A 19578-nucleotide genomic window follows, 5' to 3' on the forward strand; every position below is an offset into this window, starting at 1 on the left:
AAAATTCCGCAAACTTTAATATGGCCTAGACCGTGACTGGTTTGGAATTCAGACCGATTTCTTTCAAAAGTAGTGTTCTTACTTGCTTGAGCTCTGCAAGGGCGGCCTGCAAATTGCTTTACTCTAGCTTAGTCTGCTACTCATGGCTCAATATAAAATATGGTGAAGTTGACTGTACTTGAAGTGGTGAAACTATCGTGTAACAATTCGTTAATATATATTAGCTAGTTCAGCGACTGGGGTCACTGCTGCACTGTGTTTCTCATTTATTTTCTCATCATTGCTTTTGGCTACATGCAGAAGTAGCTACTGAGGAGTGGAGCAACCAAAAGGAATATAGGCATGAATTAGCTTTTTACAAGGATGTGGGACAGAAGGACCGTGAATCTGTCAAAATGGTACTTCGCAGTCACCGGGAATTATTTAACAAATTACGGATATCTGCAACTAAGCAAGACTAGGTTTGAAACCGGCTCATTTTGCAAAAGAAAGGAATGTTTTAATTTTGTGAAATGGCCTTTCTAATCATATTTTTGCTCCAATGATCCATGGTTATGGAATAATATCGGTAGCTTGTAAGCCGTGGGAAACGATTTCCGGGCCCACATTTCTTATATTTCATTTTTTTTTCATCTCTTAAGTGAAATGTATAATATACTTAATTTGCGAAAGTATCTTTAAATGATTTTTATGTTACCCAAAAGCTAAATCCCCAGAGAAGTGTCGTTATACATCGCCTTCTTCTTCTTCACCTTCGTATGAGCTGCAGTATAATGTTTCCGTACACATCGTAAATCTCGTATTTTAGACCCTAATCTAGATATTCCGCGGGTGTTCCCTGTACGACTTAGGAGACCCTGCTGAACAATCACGTGGCAATACTGTGCATCTCTGGAGAGGAAAAGTAAAAAGTGCCTCTTGCTGCAGACGGCTTCTCAGAACTGGAATAGGGTCAATTGATACTTCCGTCACGCAAATATTCGCCAGTAACTAGCTCTTCCTGGAGAGCAGAGCTTCTGCATAGCCGTAAGAATTTAGAGGACTGAATTTCCTTGAGCGAGGAGGAGGAACGTAACTGAGTGTGCAGTCTCCAGATAATAGAAACGCACCAGGGAGCAACTGTTGATTTTCCACGCTAATAAGGAGGTTATCACTGAAGCTCCTCCACGGATACTGTGTTGACAGATGTGTGTCATATCGATGAAATGTTCGTTCTTATTCTTATGAAACCCCCTGTCAGGTTAAAGCTGTGTGCTGGAGCATGATTCTAACCCTAAATATTATCTTCTGCCATTCAGGCACACTACACAACCTGATTTTGCGCTTCACTCTGCCAGTATCTACCTCCTATTTCCCAAACAAAGGAAAACCTCTTTTACATCTTACATACCTTGCTATACTATCAGCCCAGATGGAAAAGTTTTTGTATAGAATCGCTTAGTCACTGTCTAAAGGTTATTTTGGTTGCAGAGTGAAATATTCACTTTGCGTATGACGGCGTTTATATTTACACCAAAAGTTCAACTTCTTTACTTTCTAGTAACGATATTCCCATGCCTCTCTACTGGAGCCCTTTTCGATAGGGAAAACTGCATCGTCATGAAGAAAGATCCATAACAGCACGAGAAGAAGTGATGTACATGCAAGTAATGATCAGAATTACATAACGATCGGATGCCCGTGGACTGAGATTTTAAAAGGAATGTGTTTCAAGTGTTACAGAGAAGTGATGATCGATGTGCAGCGTCGTCTGCTACCAATAAAAGATGTTAAACACATGAGACCTCGTCGTCAGAGGTGGTAATTGTACCGGGCTGCATAGTTTGAACGGGACAATTCAACAATCAGTCGCAAATGGTTCAAATGGCTCTGAGCACTATGGGACTCAACTGCTGAGGTCATTAGTCCCCTAGAACTTAGAACTAGTTAAACCTAACTAACCTAAGGACATCACAAACATCCATGCCCGAGGCAGGATTCGAACCTGCGACCGTAGCGGTCTTGCGGTTCCAGACTGCAGCGCCTTTAACCGCACGGCCACTTCGGCCGGCAATCAGTCGCATTCTGATTATCAACAAACTATTTTCTCCTATAAGTATCGCTACAGTAAACTGAAGCCATGCGCGGAAAAACGGGCTAACCCTAAAATGTATGCTGGCCGGTGTGGCCGAGCGTTTCTAGGCGCTTCAGTCTGGAACCGCGCGACCGCTACGGTCACAGGTTCGAATCCTGCCTCGGGCATGGATGTGTGTGATGTCCTTAGGTTAGTTAGGTTTAGGTAGTTCTACGTTCTAGTGGACTGATGACCTCAGATGTTAAGTCGCATAGTGCTCAGAGCCATTTGAATCATTTGAATCTAAAATGTAAAAGCCTAGAGATAAGTGTTGTCATCTGTTGATGTATACGAGAACTATCAAAATTGGCATTAGTCTCACCCCTAAATATTACATTAGTGGTGAGACCAATGCCAATTTTGATAGATTATACATCCAGCAACAGATGTCAACACTTATCTCTAAGTTTTTACATTTGAGGATTAGCCCGTTTTTCCGCGTATGTCTTCAATTATGCGATGGTGGGTTAGTACGTGGAAGGTGCAGAAATGCTGAAGAACCGTGGTAGGTTCACACCTTTCTGCGTGGAAGGACCGACCTCGTCTGCTGCGGGCTTCATTGGAGCTAATCTGGACTACAACCAGCATATGTGATACGTTTCCGAACCTCAGGTCCCTATAGCTCTTTATGCCACATTCCAGCTTGAGGATGTTTATCTACAAATGATGAGGAATGTGCAACCTTCTTCGAAGAAACTGAAACGTGTTTGCAAAAAATACTGCAGCAGTGAGTTTCCCTTGCTTTTGCAGGGCACAAATTCTCTCAACTCTACCGTTATTGCCAGAATATTTTTGAGCATCTCAGTCCCATAACCAGTGGTTCGTTATTTTAATACAAGTCTGAAAATAAAGAATGTTTAATGACAATAATTTCAAGGGAACGTTAGATCTAAGCATTGCGATTTTTGTTTGATATTTTAATAAGTAAAGTTTTGTAGAGATTTTCTTAAGTTAATGGATAGCTTATCATCTGCAACACTATTATGTTTTTGAGAAGGTAGTCGTAAAATTAATGATAATACCGTTTCCGCCGCAATTGATTGTGCCAGGATATTTAATAAATACTTGAAACAGATTTCCAATGTTCTTATCAACACGTACACTTGTTGATCCTTTTTGTCAATCTTTTTTCACGAACTGTTTTGTATCGTGGATGAAGTCTTCCGACGTTAGTAGTTTGTGTTGTTCTTTTGGCATCACAAATGATTTTCTTCGAAGAGGCTCGCCTGTTTCATTTATTGATATTTTTCCAACAAATTGGGATGCGATGTCCACTTCTGTTTAGACGACACATATCGGCCACAACAGTAAAGCAGGCGTTCTGGTTATCAGAGTGCAGATATCGAGTCGGATAGAATAACGAGATGCTTATCTGTTAATAGGTGGGGATTCTTTGTAGATTGCAAGATGCCAGTCGAGATAGTGGCGTCATTATTCAATCTGTGCACCGCTACCCGGCGTGGGAGGTGCGTGCACTGCCTTCGGCACGCGCTCCTGCCCCCAGCGGCAGATGCCCGGGGTCACAGCCCTGCGTAAACACCACGCTACCTGCTCCTCCCCTCCTAACCCCAAACACTTAATCCCTTTTCTGCAGTCGCGCACCTCTCGCGCCGGGTTACTCCGTCTTTTATACGCGGCCTCCGTTCCCCTCTCTGCCATTCAGAAAAATTCCCGCAGTGTGAAATCTGGGTTTTTTTAGTGGACCGACTTGCCTGACCTCCAGTGATTTTTTTTTGCCCGTTTCTTTCTGGGCATCTCCAGGCGAGACGCTTACAACAGTGCGAGTACGATACAGTTGGCATTATGCGAATCCTCCCGAAACTGGAAATGTCGCCGGGATGGTTCGGGCGGCAATTTATTGCCGCATCCCGGTGTGAGGCTGAATACGACGCACTGTTCGCACTGCCAACATTTCTTTCCTCCTAAATGGAGGGTTGCTTTTTTACTTATTATTTCTCCGACTGTCGCTGTACACACCCTTTTTGTCCGTTTCCGGAAAGTATGTGGAAAGACGCTGTCTCACACGGCTAACCGTTGAAAATTTCAAACAATACGTGCCTACCGATGTTAACGGCTTCAGCTCCCTTCATCCTTCGCTCTACATATCGAAACACGTCAAATATACATTAATTTAAGGGAAAATGAAAAAAAGAAGGCATATTAGAACTTAGCGTTCAGCCGACTGCGAGATCTTTAGAGGCGGAGTAGTGTGAAAAGGGTAGAGAATGATATCGGTCGCCGTCTTATTAATGGGACGATGCCGCCCTATGGCGAAGGTGTTTTAGTGAAACCACGCAAAATCAAAAATTTGAAGTCCATTCCTGCCTTGTTTAGGAAATAGCGGAACTCTGTTTTGGATTACTTTTGGCACAAAAATATTCATTTATGTTCATGGATTCTTCTTGCTAGAACAATTTCCTGTTTAGCAACTAAAATACAAGCTGTTGATGTTTTCGAATATTTCTTTCTTTAGTAAACCGGTTTTCGGCGTACAGTATCATCATCAGACAACTATCGTTATCAATAACATTAACAAGCTTATGAACTACTCCGTCAAAGATATTACGAACACAATGTAAGTGACGAAGCTCACGCTGTAAAAGATGTGTTTGACAGTGAAAGCCTAACATACTCTAAAACGTTGAGGTGTAAAGTAATGAAATGAATGGATCGTACGGCATTGTTGGCCGGGAGACCCCATGCGGGGTGTTCGGCCGCCGAAATTTAAAGTCCTTTTTAGCTAACGCCAATTTTTTTTAATCTCATTCTGTTCGTCGAATCTGCTCGAGGCGGACGTCGTAAGACACCCTTTTAAGTTTGTTTTGATCGATTAACTCAGTTTTTTTAATTACAGAGGGTAGCTACCCCTCTGACCGGACACGCTGAGCTACCGTGCCGGCTAACTATGGGACATAACATCTGAGGTCATCAGGCTCCTAGAACTTAGAACTACTTAAACCTAACTAACCTAAGGACATCACAGACATCCATGCCCGAGGCAGGATTCGAACATGTGACCGTAGCGGTCGCGCGGCTCCAGACTGAAGCGCCTAGAACCGCTCGGCCACACAGGCCGGCGACCACTTCGGCGACTTGCGAGTCAATGATGATGGAAGACACACAACACCCAGTCATCTCGAGGAAGAGAAAATCCCTGACGCCGCCGGGAATCGAACCCGGGACCCCGTGATCGGGAATCGAGAACGCTACCACAAGACCACGAGCTGCGGACAAGTGTAAAGTAAATTGAATAGAACAGGTTTGGGGACGCTTCACGGGATGAGTCTCATTATATTGTAGGTTAAAATTCTGTTTCAACTTAGTAAGAATTTGAAACATAGCAATGACCTCCATCCTGTAAATATAAACAAAAGAGTCTCGTTTAAAAAATAAAGAACCACATTCAAGCGTTCTTACACTCTTTCGTTCCAAGAATCATGATACACAGATGCATGTCCTTTCGATTCAGGAGGGTATCGGACATACAAAAGTATACCAGTAGCATGAGCCATTCTGAGCAGTGTTAAACATGGGAGAGGATCTATACCAGATAAATCACTACTTCATTCAAATATACAACATGTATGACTTTTGCAGGACGCATGTTTAAATGGTTCAAATGGCTCTGAGCACTATGCGACTTAACTTCTGAGGTCATCAGTCGCCTAGAACTTAGAACTAATTGAACCTAACTAACCTAAGGACATCACACACATCCGTGCCCGAGGCAGGATTCGAACCTGCGACCGTAGCGGTCAAGCGGTCCAGACTGAAGCGCCAAGAACCGCACGGCCACACCGACCGGCGACGCATGTTTACCATGACAATAAAATCAGCGAACAAGATTTATATCCTAATCAGCGAACGGGCACCAACCAACATCACCAATAGGACAGAACAAAAAAAAAGGAAGTTTTTGTAATCAACTGGTGACTTTCCACAAAGAGTACCAAGAAATCGCATGAAAATTCTCATGGGTGACTTTAATGCGCAAATTTGTGAAGACAAGAAATTTAAATATAGGTTAAATTGACGGTCAGGACATGACATACTAACCGTTATGTCATGCGGCTCGTTATCTTTCTGTTCTTAAATGGAAATTTTTCAGGAAAACGCACTGCAAGCTTGGTTCTCACTCAGTACATTGTTAGGTGAATGTCAGCTGGATCGTGTAGTAAACTCTCTAACATATACAACAGAAGTCATGGAACTCAGTGTCTTCAACGATGGAGTCATAGAGTTTCACTGCTACTCAACAAACTTAACTTCTCCTTAGATGTGATTCCAGAACATTCTAAGTGAAAATTTCAAAACGCAAATGCGATGTATCGAACATCTAAGGTAATGAAAAGCTTATAAACAAAACAGAAAATGAAACGCACTAGTTTTGCAACGACTACAGATATGAGATACAGAAACAGCAGAAAACATAGTACCGCAAACCGGAACACGAAAATGTGCCTACTAGAGAGGTGAATGTGATCGGCTTGTAGTAGGGATCATGCAACAAAAACCAAAATACCATACATGATATCACAGACGTCTCAGGAAACTATTACAAGCTCGATAAGAAAGATTCTCAAAGGGAAGATACAAGAAAACAAATTCAAGAAGAATTAAAGAACAAAATTTAAGAAATTACTGCAGCACGTACAAAAGGAAATTGAAAAAATAATCTCCACCATCACTGTAGTTCAAAGACATACAACTAGTAAAAATTTCTTAACCTCGCAGAATAATTTCAGAACAAGTTACTTGTGAAAAACCACAAAAAATTCTATTTCATCCACTAACGTCAAGACTCAGAACCATCGAGTATACAGGAACTAGACGAGGTAGTCCAGTCTCTAAGAATAAATAAATCATTAGAAGTGGATCAGATCATATAGGGACTGTGAAAAAATGCTGGAGAAAATTTTATTACGAAGCTCGAAGAAATTTATGATTAAATCTTGGAAAACGAAGCAGCTCAGTACACAATAAAGAAAGTAAGATAGACATAAACCACTACCGTAGAATCTCAATAGTTCCATCTACCTTCAGAATTATATCCACAGCTCTCCTTAACCGAGGAAAACAGCAGTTTAATTCCTAAAGCCAGTGAATTCAAAAAGGGGCGATGGTACATAGAACAAATTGTAAAACTGAAGAAATCAATGAAATACACTCCTGGAAATTGAAATAAGAACACCGTGAATTCATTGTCCCAGGAAGGGGAAACTTTATTGACACATTCCTGGGGTCAGATACATCACATGATCACACTGACAGAACCACAGGCACATAGACACAGGCAACAGAGCATGCACAATGTCGGCACTAGTACAGTGTATATCCACCTTTCGCAGCAATGCAGGCCGCTATTCTCCCATGGAGACGATCGTAGAGATGCTGGATGTAGTCCTGTGGAACGGCTTGCCATGCCATTTCCACCTGGCGCCTCAGTTGGACCAGCGTTCGTGCTGGACGTGCAGACCGCGTGAGACGACGCTTTATCCAGTCCCAAACATGCTCAATGGGGGACAGATCCGGAGATCTTGCTGGCCAGGGTAGTTGACTTACACCTTCTAGAGCACGTTGGGTGGCACGGGATACATGCGGACGTGCATTGTCCTGTTGGAACAGCAAGTTCCCTTGCCGGTCTAGGAATGGTAGAACGATGGGTTCGATGACGGTTTGGATGTACCGTGCACTATTCAGTGTCCCCTCGACGATCACCAGTGGTGTACGGCCAGTGTAGGAGATCGCTCCCCACACCATGATGCCGGGTGTTGGCCCTGTGTGCCTCGGTCGTATGCAGTCCTGATTGTGGCGCTCACCTGCACGGCGCCAAACACGCATACGACCATCATTGGCACCAAGGCAGAAGCGACTCTCATCGCTGAAGACGACACGTCTCCATTCGTCCCTCCATTCACGCCTGTCGCGACACCACTGGAGGCGGGCTGTACGATGTTGGGGCGTGAGCGGAAGACGGCCTAACGGTGTGCGGGACCGTAGCCCAGCTTCATGGAGACGGTTGCGAATGGTCCTCGCCGATACCCCAGGAGCAACAGTGTCCCTAATTTGCTGGGAAGTGGCGGTGCGGTCCCCTACGGCACTGCGTAGGATCCTACGGTCTTGGCGTGCATCCGTGCGTCGCTGCGGTCCGGTCCCAGGTCGACGGGCACGTGCACCTTCCGCCGACCACTGGCGACAACATCGATGTACTGTGGAGACATCACGCCCCACGTGTTGAGCAATTCGGCGGTACGTCCACCCGGCCTCCCGCATGCCCACTATAAGCCCTCGCTCAAAGTCCGTCAACTGCACATACGGTTCACGTCCACGCTGCCGCGGCATGCTACCAGTGTTAAAGACTGCGATGGAGCTCCGTATGCCACGGCAAACTGGCTTACACTGACGGCGGCGGTGCACAAATGCTGCGCAGCTAGCGCCATTCGACGGCCAACACCGCGGTTCCTGGTGTGTCCGCTGTGCCGTGCGTGTGATCATTGCTTGTACAGCCCTCTCGCAGTGTCCGGAGCAAGTATGGTGGGTCTGACACACCGGTGTCAATGTGTTCTTTTTTCCATTTCCAGGAGCGTATTTCGTCAAGACAACATACAAATAGCATGTCATTCCTCTGTCCATTATCAACAAACATATGACGCTATAAACCGAGAATCTGTCTTCGGAATACCAGCTCAATTTTGATTACATCGGAAGGCAACAAGCATAAAGAGAACCCTCACAGAAACAAAATCAAATTTAAATCAATGTAAGAATAGTGTGGAGAATTTAAAATAGACACAGGGGTATCGCAAGGGGATGGCCTCCGTAACTAAACTGCGGCCTTGAAAAACCTGTGGGAGTTTGTAGATGAGCAGGTGGACCGCCTAGGACCTGAATGTATCTGTAGAATTGTATCGTCTAGTGTTTGTACATGTAGACCCAGCTGCTCGAAGCTAAATACTAGTACTTAATAAAGTGCGCCTTTAAACTAACATCCTAGTATAACCATGCTGTTTTTTTATACATCAATTACTTCTATGGCTATTTGTCCCATTTTTTCGATATGTAGGCTAAATATTATTTTAACTTCATTGTAACTGATTGCCATGCTTACTTACAAACTTGCTCACCTAAGTTTTTTTTCTTTCGCTATTTTTTACCTGCACCTGAGACAAGAAGTACATCACCAGCAAAACAAAGGTGGCTGAGCTTAGTTCCCCTAATACGTATATTTTCTTCATTTTCCAAGTTTACAGACTTCGTATCTTCCACGAAGTAGTTCAAAAGATTGTGTATGTCTTTAACAACAACAGTCACTTATCACTTGTTGATGGTCTTATATCTCGTATTTCAATTTACAAAATAAATATCGTGTAACGTTAGCCATTTGTATTTTCATCGTTTATCATATCCTTCGTCTCCAATGGCATCGCCGTCAGCGCTATAATGGAGCAAGGGAAAAAAAAATCTTGCAACATTCACAACGCTATACTCTTGATTCTCGCGCTTTTAATTTCTATATTCGTTAGAAATTGGAGACTGGTACATAGTTTTTACTGTTAAACTGATGCTCTCTTGTCTTCTATATGGAGGGATCCATAGAAAAGTAGTCAGAAATCCACGTACGTAAACCAGAAGCTTACCAGCAAACAACCGCAGAGTTCTCAGTTTTCAGTGACTGTGACTCCTTTAACAGACTATCTTTATGGACCCTCAGAGACTGAAGCATCAAGTGTAAAATTCTGCTTGGTATTGAAAAGTTGGTTTTCATAAATACTAGTATACACAACGAAAGCAGCTAAGAATCTAAGTAAAAAATGCGGACTGTACTGATATTTAAGTTAAATTCACCTGGATCGTTAACTTGTAATATAGCCATTGCTTCTAATATAAAATAAACGATATTCTCTAGAATTAAACTTGGTATCCTGTGACAGGAGGTAAAGCACATGCCGACATATTTTTAACTACTCTTTCTACATTAGGAATGAAAGTCTCCGTCATCAACAACGGACGTGCTATTTAGTGTTGAATTTGGCGTCAGTTACTGATACCAAAGGCCGGCCGGAGTGGCCGTGCGGTTCTAGGCGCTACAGTCTGGAGCCGAGCTGTCGCTACGGTAGCAGGTTCGAATCCTGCCTCGGGCATGGATGTGTGTGATGTCCTTAAGTTAGTTAGGTTTAAATTAGTTCTTCGTTCTAGGCGACTGATGACCTCAGAAGTTAAGTCGCATAGTGCTCAGAGCCATTTGAGCCATTTGATACCAAAGGAAATAACGAACACGGAAGAACCTACTGGAATCGTCGTACATTTAGTAATTAGTTAGTTACATGTCCCACAGCCAATTTCCGCGATATTTATCGAAGTGATGTGGAATGAGTAATGTTTAACTACATATTGATTAATGGAATACAAGGAGGTATTGCGGAAAAGTTGATTTCGGGTTAGATTTTACATCTGATTTGCTACCTGTGTGCAAGTTTATGATTCTGGATAGATGATCAAAAATTTTTGTGGCTTCAAATACAACAACCGTCTGGGTTATTGACAGCTTTAATAAGGTGACGAGCAAAAGTTGTGTAACACAGTTGTTTCGGTAGTTGAGTAACACAATTCTTTCACTTCAAATTTTCAATAATCTCTACACCATAAAACATAAAAAGGAAGGAAGATTGGAGTTAAACGTCCCGTCAACGTCGAGGTCACTGGAGACGGAGCACAAACTCGTCCTGTTTCAGAGATGTGGAAGAAATCATCAGTGTCCCTTCAAAAGACCAATCCTGCTGTTTGTATGAATCGATTTTGATGTGTCTCGAAAAACCTAAATCGGGAAGGTCGGAGGTGGATTTGAACCGTCGTCCCCTCGAATGCGAGTCCAGTGTGCTAACCACTGCACCACCGCAAAATGTGGGGCATATTATTATACTCAGTGGTCCGTGTTCATGTGCTGCATTAAGTGGTATTTATTTTATTTTATTTTACTGCACAGAATTGAATACTTTAATTGAGGAAGAGAAGATATTCAGAGATCCACTTACTAATTCTACGAAAAAAATTATTAGTAATTTCTTCTGTTGATGGCTCTCCAACCGGATCACTTATAACACTCGGATCATCTACAAAATGTAATAGCTCTTTTTGATGTTACATTAAGTGGAGTGTCATCGACATGTAAAAGAATTAAAAGTGGAGCTGAAATTGGACCTTGTGGCATTACATTCGTGATATCGTCCCAGTTATAGCTCTGACGTCGACTGGTTTGTCGGCTAAACTTAATTCTGTCAGGGCGTTTGGACCAAATTAAATGAGTTGGCGTTTAAAGTACTGGACTCGTAATCGGAAGGAGCGAGATTCAAATCCGGACATGGTCGTCAGGATTTTCCACTTTTTCGCTAAAATGATTCTATTAACAAGGCAACAGTTAGTTTCCTTCCTCATCCGTGACCAATCCGAACTTGTGCTGGATCCCTAAGGACCTGACCGTCAACAGTACTTACCGGTCACTTCCTTGCTTCATTAGATTTGTACGGCGAGAACATGAGCAGCTCTGTTCACGCCTCGCGAGTGAACACCCCCGCTGTGGCAGATAAATAGCAAAATGCTGAGCAGCGCTGTGACAAAGCGGCCACTTCCGCGTTAATGCGCAGGCAGCGCGCGTGTGACGTGAGCAGGGGGAGAATTCCTGGAAGCTGGAGAGCGTCGTATCTCGGCCAGCCATCGGCTGCCGACCCGCGGTAAATCACGGCGCGCCAGCTCCCACACGCATCTGCGCAGGCGCAGAAAGTCATGCGGCACAGACAAATAGCCTACCCACACCTTCGTTACTGAAACGCAGCGGAATGTGGCGTGAGATAAACCTGGAAACCTTCGGTATGGATAGTTATAACGGAAACCTATTTCACTACGATAGATTTGTCGTATGACTCGGGAAAATAGATTGTGCTCGAACGTTATGAAATACCTTTAAGAAAACGTTCCATTGACACGTAACTAACACAGATTAAGAACACATCGTTCTTGTGAAACAGAACTGGTTCTCTATTCGCACGAAATTTAGTTCTACCGACAGGGAATCTCAAGTTTTTACAGAGTGTTCCAGGAGGAATGATCAGTATTCAGGGATATGACAGACCATTCGAAGCAAGAAAGTGTAGCCAACATGGGCTCCAAAATGCAAATCTTAAGAGTGTAAGTACTTGTTCACCTTCACAGTTTTCAATTTTAAACTGATTTATTATCCTCCTGTAATAAGATTTAATACAATTTTTATCCTGACATGTTTCAATATTTAACACAAGATGCTTTAAGTCATGATCAGATAGCCCATTTACAAATGTTTTGCGATATGTTTTTTTTTTACTAGATTTTTCTGAAAAGATATTATCACTAGCAATCTCATAACACTTACATAACCTGGTTGCAAAGCACACACCAGGAATCAAATTGAATGACAATGTTAGTGATTGCAGTAATTGTCCACTGATAGAGCTTTCCAGTAAATCCACATTAAAATCACCAGCAAACAGGATTTCCTTGTTTATTTACTCTAAGATGGCGTAACAGAGATCAGATGTTGGATTTCGTTTGAATCTTCTATGCACAGAGTCTTGTTTATTTGTTATCTTGTTTGTTTCGGTAGTCAATCATGGAGCAGGAGTTCTCTTTGCTTCGACTGAAAGTTGAGGGGCATGTTTGTCACGTAGTATAGTTAAGTCACCGACCTAATTCCCAGACTTTGCCATCTAATATCAGGTCATTATTTATATCTTTTCAAGGAATATCTGTATAGTTATTTTCTGGTCATCGTGGTCTACCCGTTTATATCTACATGCGTTATTACTTGAGATTTGTCTCTTTATATTAGCATTAAGAATATCACATCATTGGTAGGAGGGCCAGGAACAGAAGTCTGGTTGGCTCGAATTACTTTATCTGTGTTCTTCGTTACCACTTTATCTATAATGCTGTGCCTTTGTGGCAAGTGGTGGGTAGGATTGAAAGGTAAAACACTGGTATCTTTACAGTGGGACAGTCTCTATAAATTCTTCATATAGCAAGATTTTAGCTGCAGGTTTACATTTGTGTCTCCCATAGCATTCACATGCTCGGAAAAGGGTTGATTGGAAGCCTGACACCGGACCGATTTTGAGCGGCCTATGGTTTACTCCGATGAAAAATTTCTGATTTCATGCATTGATTTCGAGAAACCAGAACTCTTCTCCTTTTTCATTTTTTTATCCGATTCACCTAATGTCTCCGAATTTAAATCAGAGTGAACGTAGGCATCCACACCGCCCCCGCGATCCTTCACCCTCAGAAACGTATAACCGGAGATGCTCGGTATGGAGCACCTCTTCGAATGAAGAATTAGTTGGAAGTTCAGGTGGTAGAACAGTTACTACACGATACAGAATGTGCTTATGGACGTACAAAAGTGAGACGGTACGACACAGAGAATTCTCTAAGAGAGAAAAATTAATACAGGCTGTACCATCTAGCAACTTTGGGTAATTATAAAGGTCGTTAACTATCTATTGAAGCTATTGAAGGTAGAGATGTTATACAGATCTCTGATATAATGAAGGAGATCATTCCAAAATCGGTATCTTGCTTCTGAAAAGAACGTAAGAGAAGAAGACTGTCAAATGGAATGGGACAGGAAAATGATGGGAACGAATGTCCCGCAGCCGGCCGCGGTGGTCTCGCGGTTCTAGGCGCGCAGTCCGGAACCGTGCGACTGCTACGGTCGCAGGTTCGAATCCTGCCTCGGGCATGGATGTGTGTGATGTCCTTAGGTTAGTTAGGTTTAAGTAGTTCTAAGTTATAGGGGACTGATAACCACAGCAGTTGAGTCCCATAGTGCTCAGAGCCATTTGAACCATTTGAACGAATGTCCCGGCGGGGTCAGGGATTTTCTCTGCCTCGTGATGACTGGGTGCTGTGTGATCTCCTTAGGTTAGTTAGGTTTAAGTAGCTCTAAGTTCTAGGGGACTGATGACCATAGATGTTAAGTCCCATAGTGCTCAGAGCCATTTGAACCATTTTTTAAAATATTATTTATTTATTTATTTATTTATTTTTGAACGTATGTTTCTGGTGTTGTTCAGAGAAGAGTGTTGAGGTCGAGGAGAGATGAGACAGACTGTGTACGTTGGTAAGATCGTAGGGAAAACATTATGTTCATTGCCAGTTGGTGATTATGATTTCTACACTACTGCCCATTAAAATTGCTACACCAAGAAGAAATGTAGATGATAAACGGGTATTCATTGGACAAATATATTATACTAGAACTGACATGTGATTACATTTTCACGCAATTTGGGTGCATAGATCCCGAGAAATCAGTACCCAGAACAACCACCTCTGGCCGTAATAACGCCCTTCGTACGCCTGGGTGTTGAGTCAAACAGAGCTTGGATGGCGTGTACAGGTACAGTTGCCCATGCAGCTTCAACACGATACCACAGTTCATCAAGAGTAGTGACTGACGTATTGTGACGAGCCAGTTGCTCGGCCACCATTGACCAGACGTTTTCAATTGGTGAGGGATCTGGAGAGTGTGATGGCCAGGGCAGCAGTCGAACATTTTCTGTATCCAGAAAGGCCCGTACAGGACCCGCAACATGCGGTGGTGCATTATCCTGCTGAAGTGCAGGGTTTTGCGGGGATCGAATGATGGGTAGAGCCACGGGTCATAACACATCTGAAACGTAACGTCCACAGTTCAAAGTTCCGTCAACGCGAACAAGAGGTGACCGAGACGTGTAACCAATGTCAGCCCATGCCATCACGCCGAGTGATGCGCCAGTATGGCGATGACGAATACACGCTTCCAATGTGCGTTAACCGTGATGTCGTCAAACATGGATGCGACCATCATGATGCTGTAAACAGAACCTGGACTCATCCGAAAAAATGACGTTTTGCCATTCGTGCACGCAGGTTCGTCTTTGAGTACACCATCAAAGGCGCTCCTGTCTGTGATGCAGCATCAAGTGCAACCGCAGTCATGGTGTCCGAGCTGAGAGTCCAAACGTCATCGAAGTGTTCGTGCAGATGGTTGTTGTCTTGAAAACGTCCCCATCTGTTGACTCAGGGATAGAGACGTGGCTGCGTGATCCGCTACAGCCATGTGGATAAGATGCCTGTCATCTCAGCTGCTAGTGATACGAGGTCGTTGGGGTCCAGCAAGGCGTTCCGTATTACCTTCCTGAACACACCGATTCAATATTCTGCTAACAGTCATTGGATCTCGACCAACGCGAGCAGCAATGTCGCGATACGATAAACCGCAATCGCGATACGCTACAATCCGACCTTTATCAAAGTCGGAAACATGATGTTACGCATTTCACCTCCTTACACGAGGCATCACAACAACGTTTCACCAGGCAACGCCGGTCAACTGCTGTTCGTGTATGAGAAATCGGTTGGAAACTTTTCTCATATCAGTACGTTGTAGGTGTCGCCACCAGCGCCAACCTTGTGTGAATGCTCTGAAAAGCTAATCATTTGCATATCACAGCATCTTCTTCCTGTCGGTTAAATTTCGCGTCTGTAGCACCTCATCTTCGTGGTGTAGCAATTTTAATGGCCAGTAGTGTAGAAAGTTACCAAGAAGAGAAACTACAATATCCGGTGCGAATCAAAATGTGATCGTCAATGAAAAAACTGTAAGGAATCTGGTAAACATAACAGAAGGAGAAGAAGGAGGAGGAGAACCGATGAGAGAAAGTAGCTCAGAAAGGTTCACGAGTTCGGCGAACTCTGCGTTTCGCTTAGTTGATGACCGCCGGCGTAGCGTGTGCAGACAGTGACACAGTGCGGTGCAGCAGGCGCGCGTGACTGCGACATTAAAGTGTAACACAAAGACCACCAAATGAGCCGTTACGGGCTGCGACTTTTGGCAGGCGGGCCGTTCCAATTCCCAGAACACGTGGCGAACTAACTGTTTAGCAAACGAGATTGCCCTTGAGCGCACATAACTCTTTTAAGTAATCCAATTTATGCGGCGCGGCCTCTTAAAACTATTGTCAAAGTAGCAGGGCGCGCGGACAAACGGGCGCGCTATCAGATCGTATAAATTTGCGAGGCCGGCCGCCGCAAGTAGAGCACGGCCGGAGCCGCGCTGCATCTGCGTGCGGATGACGCCCTCGCTTCCAATCCTGCTCTATCAACAAAACGGACAAGATCTCCAGGTCGTACATTAGTCGTGATCGTCGTCGTCGCCATTAAACATCTAAAATCAATTGCTGGGTAAGCTCCTCCTCCGGACAACACGATCTTCAATTAGAGGCATCGTGTTGCTTCTACTTGTTTTCTAATATCGTCCGTCCACCTTGCTTTAGATCGACCTTTCTGTCTCTTCTCTCAGAATCAAGCAGAGAATTTCCTTGGTCCATCGGTCATCCATTCGTCTCGCTATATGTCCTGCGCACCTCTATTTGGGTTCAAATGGCTCTGAGCACTATGGGACTCAACATCTTAGGTCATAAGTCCCCTAGAACTTAGAACTACTTAAACCTAACTAACCTAAGGACATCACACACACCCATGCCCGAGGCAGGATTCGAACCTGCGACCGTAGCAGTCCCGCGGTTCCGGACTGCAGCGCCAGAACCGCTAGACCACCGCGGCCGGCGCACCTCTATTTCATTTTTAATTACGCTCATAATTACGACTTCAACTAAAGTCTCTTTCTTAATCTATTCGTTTCTATTCCTGTCTCTCTTGGCAATTTCCATCGTGCAACTTTCCATTGTTCAGCAAGCAATACTCAGTCTTCTAAATATTTTCACACTAACTGAATAAATGGCGCAGCCCAGGTATGTATCTATTACAATCTTCTGTTAGTCCACCCACTCCTCCCCCTTCTCTTTGTCCACCTCCTCCCTTCCCCCTCCCTCTCTGTCAGTCTCTTCCACTCCCTCTCTCTGTCCGCCCCTCCATCCCCCACTCTCTGTACACTCCTCCTGCCCCTCTCTCGGTCCATCTCCTCCTACCCCTCGCTCTGTCCATCTGCTCCTCCCCCTCTGTCTATGAGCTCCTTCTCCCTCTGCCCATCTGCTCCTCCCCTTCTCTCTGTCAGTCTCTTCCACTCCCTCTCTCTGTCCGCCCCTCCATCCCCCACTCTCTGTACATTCCTCCTGCCCCTCTCTCGGTCCATCTCCTCCCACCCCTCACTCTGTCCATCTGCTCCTCCCCCTCTGTCTATGAGCTCCTTCTCCCTCTGCCCATCTGCTCCTCCCCTTCTCTCTGTCAGTCTCTTCCACTCCCTCTCTCTGTCCGCCCCTCCATCCCCCACTCTCTGTACACTCCTCCTGCCCCTCTCTCGGTCCATCTCCTCCCATCCCTCTCTCTGTCCATCTGCTTCTCTCCCTCTGTCTATGAGCTCCTTCTCCCTCTGCCCATCTGCTCCTCCCCTTCTCTCTGTCAGTCTACTCCTTCCCCCTCTGCCCATCTCCTGCTGCCCCACTCACATTCCATCTCTTCTCCTCTCACTTCGTCCATCTCCTGCCCTCCCCTCTTGCTGTTCATCTCCTCCTCCTTCCTCTGTCTGTCCATCTCACGCTCTTTCCTTTCTCTGTCCACCCCCTCCTCTCTCTCCCCCCTCTGTCCATCTCCACCTCTGCCCTCTCCCATCTCATCTCCTCTTCCCCTTGTCTCTGTCCATCTCCTCCCCTTCCTATCTCTATGCATCTCCTCCTCTGCCCTCTCTCTGTCCACTTCCCCCTCCCTCTATCCTTGTCCACCTCCTCCATTTTCCCTAACTTCGTCCATTTCCTCTTTCCTGTTCTCTGTCTGTCCACCAGGGTGCGATTTGTGCTTTTACCAGTGGGGGGGGGGGGGGGGGGAATGTCTTAGGGGGTTGGTATAATTACATATGTTACTAGCTTGGACCGCGGCGTTACCCATGGTTAAACAGTTATTTATAAATAGATGTTAATGCCGAAACTCACTATGCACGCGTATGCACTATCAGAAAAGCCATCCCTTGCTATATCTTTAAAAATTCATTATAGGTAAAGCTTATTTACAAAATCATCTACATACAGGTATACGATGGGAATTCAAAAAGTAAAGGCACATTTGTGAAAAGCTGTACTTATTCTGATGATAGAAAACTGAAACATGCGTTATTTTTCTACATAACCTCCCTGGACTTAATGTAGTTTTCCCGACGTTTTACGAGTATTTTTTTATTTCATCAGAAAATACGTTTTTCGGTTGCATCTGTAACCAATTTTGCACCGCAGCAATGACGTCTTCATCACTTTCAAATCTTCCGTTAAGGGTCCAAACATGTGAAAATCACTTGGAGGAGGAGGAGATTAGTGTTTAACGTCCCGTCAACAACGAGGTCATTAGAGACGGAGCAGAAGCTCGGGTGAGGGAAGGATGGGAAAGGAAATCGGCCGTGCCCTTTCAAGGGAATCATCCCGGCATTTGCCTGAAGCGATTTAGGGAAATCACGGAAAACCTAAATCAGGATGGCCGGAGACGGGATTGAACCGTCGTCCTCCGGAATGCGAGTCCAGTGTGGTAACCACTGCGCCACCTCGCTCCGTAAATCACTTGGAGCCAGGTCTGTACTGTATGGTGGATGTTCCAGCACCTCGAATCTCAACTTCTTTTTGCGTCGGCTGTCCGTTTGGCAGAATGTGGGCGAGCGTTATCTTGCTGCAAGATGACACCTCTTCACAGTTTTCCACGACGTTTGGATCTGATTGCAGGTTTTAGTTTCGTACGCAACACATCACATCCACCATACAATACAGACCTGGCTCTAAACCCTCGTTTACGCTGGGGCGACGTCTTGCAACATTGTGGCATGCTACGGAAATGTGGTGTGCGTCGCCTTGTAGCATGCTACAAAAGGCAACATCTTGCGGCGTATGTTGTATGCGGCAGGTTAATTTATACCAAAACAACAGAGTTTGTACCACACGTGCGTCGGTCTTGCAGTATAAATGATGATAAAGTATCGCAGCGGCGGCCTACTTGGTACTTGCACATGCAGCTAACAACGGAAATGAAAACCAAAGGAAAATAAAACGATGGTGGAAGAGAAGAGTATTTAAAGAAGTCCACGAAATAGTATCCTAGGAACTAGAAGCACACGATGGTGCGTTATTTAGTGATATGTGCTTTCGTCCCAGGCGCGTCAGTCCGCGCCATACCGTTGCCAAAAGGTGGCCTAACGGTAAATGTTCGCACAGGCACCGGGCCGGTCACAACCCTGTGTCAGGGCCCGGGGTGGGAATTTCAGCCCCCAGATCACCCAACTCTGCGGTACGAGTGCTGCGGTATGACTCCCACACTACCTCCCTCGCAAGTAAACGGATGACGCACCTTAGACGAAAGCAACAATGACAACATGAGAATGGTGCTTTAGTTCTAAATGTTTAGAAATGCTTAACTACTACATAACACTTTTTCAAAATTAATAAGCAAACATAGTAATAGTA

This window comes from Schistocerca nitens, chromosome 3, assembly GCF_023898315.1.
Source record: "Schistocerca nitens isolate TAMUIC-IGC-003100 chromosome 3, iqSchNite1.1, whole genome shotgun sequence".
Taxonomy (NCBI): domain Eukaryota; kingdom Metazoa; phylum Arthropoda; class Insecta; order Orthoptera; family Acrididae; genus Schistocerca; species Schistocerca nitens.